Raw genomic sequence first — 3494 nt, forward strand, 5'->3', positions numbered from 1 at the left:
TACAATCTTGAATCTGACCAAAAACAAAGCTGCATTGTGATAATGAAATGTCACCCTCTGGACAGACAAAACAATTGCAAAATATATCTAGAATCTGAATTTTGGGTAGGAAGAGTGGGTGGGTTGGGGTTATGTTGAATTCACAAAAAAAACACTAATTATTATAAAAAAAGGTAAAGCATTTATTCAGAAAGCTACCCAAACATATATTAACTACACTCGTTGAATAATTGTACCAGTATTCCCATTGTTGTTTTTTGTTCTGTTTAGTACAAGTTTTTTATAGCATTACAGTAATATATCATGATGGTCAGTTATTTCACTGTTTTATACACCTTTTTCATAGCAAGGGTTTTGCTTGACTTCTCTTTAAATACAAGTCAATAGCATTCATTTTACTCATCATCCTAAAGAACTCAAATGGTGGTTATAGGAACTTCTTAGATTTTAACCTTTACCCTGCTAAATTTCTAAAATGGACTGGACCATCATTCAATTCGGGCAGCACCACTTATTATTCAAAAGGGGTGTTCACTGAGCATTTATTGACTTAATAGCGAACAGTGCGGAATATCATCAGCCTGCACGATGGTCTGCACTGGTTGCAAAGGCAAAATCACTTTCCGCCAGCAGGCTAAAGGTTGAAATATCTTGATTAGTCTTAAAGGGCTTGGTACCGTTTTCTATCCAAAATGGCCTAAAATATTGAGTTCAAAATTCAAAAACATTACATCAAATATTTTGATAGATAGGCTAAATAATGCTAATACATATGAATCTCATGGTGAAAATAATGTTACAATCGTTTCTAGTTGTTACGTCACTGATGATATCATTTATATGTGAAATACAGCATGTATTTATGTACTGAATAAGATTTACAAAACGACTCTTTGGAAACATAGAACGCAACCAAGAAAATAACAGCAGACTTATTTTGATTGAGTCTGTTCATGAGGAGTAATGAAATGTACAACACCCTTCATGCCCCCTAGCAACGGCTTATACGGAGCTCTATTATACAAATATTAAATGAACTTGTACGTCTAAATTGTGTGTAAAGTGTAATGTTCTAAGCTTTGGAACATTAGACACTTATTGTAAAAAAGAATAAAATCCTACACGAACGCGTACTCATATAAGTACCACCTCTCTAATCTAAGAATACGTACACAAAACACACTGTTATCACGTGCACCTTGTCGACTCCATGGAATCAAAAATGCACAGCTACATTTGCATGGACGTGATCGAATATATTGTCAATGAATCAAACAATTTCAAGATACAGGACATTTTTAATATATTTATTATTCATTACGTTGATAATGGGACTATTTTTAATCAGCATGATCATTTTTCTTGTTAACTTTATGGTATGTATGTGAAATAGCATATTGATTTCGTGTAGTTTCAGTACTGAATATTATGGAAAGTCCGGGCATAATGTTTTTTTTGCGAAATGCGACATGCTTATTGCTAAATGCTTTTTACGAAATGCTTTTTGCTTGTACTTGTACATAGAGGCTTAATGCGAAATGCTTTTTGCGAAATGCGAAATGCTTTTGCAAGATGCCTACTGACAAAAACCAGTTTCTAGGCATACATTGTCATTTTTTTTCTCTTTGTACAATGTATGCCTAAAAACTGGTTTCTTTCTACTTTCCTCTCCTACAACGGGGTTCGGTTGAGTAGCGCCTTGCAGAGTACTGACCAATTAATACTTCATATGACACACGTTGAGTATCATAAAATGGTGCTGTTTGTATGACTGAAATTGAGTACTCTAAAGCTGGTTCGCAGCTTTGCTTTACAGTAAAAGTGCGTTTCAGTTTTCGTTAAGTTCTGCTTTGACTTTGTTACTACTAGTATACACAATTGTTACAAATCAGCTTCAAGTTTTATTGAACTAATTTTCAACAGACATTGTAAGTGTAATATTTGATTTACTTTCGGTAAAAATGGAAACAGCAGCGGTTTTTATTTCTCCTTTTTCGAGCTTATTTTCCCCTTTTTCGAAATATGTTACAACCTTAGGACTTACTTCGTGGTTGTAAAATAATTTCAAGTTACTATATTATAAAGGCGCTAATTCCTGGGATTAAAGCATGATAACAGTAGCATGAAATTTCTTGGAAAATATCAAGTGTTGCTTTGTGATGTCGTGTGTTCTGTCACATTGTCTTGTGTTTATCGTGTGATGTGCCGCGTCGCAGTTCTTGCTGTCGTATTGATTGTCACCTTACATTATCGTGTTGCGTCAAGTGTTGTGTGTCGTGCTTTAAAGGTGATGCACAGAACTGAACTTGACACCTGACACAACAATGCAACGCGAGACACAACGTTATATCACACACTTGTCGCAGACATGTTTTGAATTGGTTCAGTTCTCCAAAATGTGACACATATACAAGGCGACACACGACAACAAGAAGGTACCCACAACACTATATCATGCAAATGTTGTTTCTACCAGTGTCTTAATTAATCAATTACATGGTGCTGTAATGGACTATTAAGAAAAGATCCGCATCCACATGGAAGGAATTGCCACCCCAAAACACGTCCCAGCGCCCGTCTGTGGACACACCTAAAACATTCCTCTTGGACAGAATAATTTGACAGGAAGTATCCCTTGGACAGTCTATGGAAGGCATTTCCCTATAAAAACATCTCTTGGATATTATGTTGTGTGTCACTTCGTGTTATCGTGTGCAATGTCGCATTGTCATGGGTTGCGTCGCGAGTTGTTTTTTGTTTTAAGCGTGATGCAAGAACCACATCAAAACACCAGACATATAATACAACAATGCGAAGCAACACGTATCACGAAGTGACACATGTCAAGCAACAACATGAAGTGACACATGACAAATCAATACAAAAATACTTTCAAAGCAATTTAAAGTATAAAATGTCACTTTTAGATACCAACACTTTTTGTGACATATCAGCAATAGTCGTGTTGACAAAACCATTCAATCATTTACCCTTTACTATTTCTTACAATATTAAAGTTATTTAGAGGATTTGAAAATTTGGTTGTATCATTTTACCAAATACTTGCAGGCATTCATCTTTTTTCTGTTTGTTCCACTTTAACTTTATATATAGACTAGCTCCTAGAGACCTAGACTATTGGTATACCTTACAGGTATATTTGCTTCTATATTTTCAGTAAATGGAGCTTATCTAAATCATAATTCCAATGATAATCTTACAATTCTTTCTTTGAGAAAGTCTCCAATATAGACTAGCTTCTGAAATTACATTAAAATATTTTTATCACCAGCCTAGTGGCTAGTCTGTGACAAGAATACGGATATAACAGGACAGTAAGTAAATAACTCTCAAGTAGATGTCAGTATTTGATATTGAGGGAGTCCAGGGGTAGGGTAGAGATATTGAGGGAGTTCGAGGGTGGGGTAGTTGGGCTGGAAAGAACAGAACAGGCAGTCTATTCGATACCCAAATAAATGAAGAAAAAAAACCTA

This window comes from Mercenaria mercenaria, chromosome 17 (genome assembly GCF_021730395.1).
Source record: "Mercenaria mercenaria strain notata chromosome 17, MADL_Memer_1, whole genome shotgun sequence".
Lineage (NCBI taxonomy): Eukaryota > Metazoa > Mollusca > Bivalvia > Venerida > Veneridae > Mercenaria > Mercenaria mercenaria.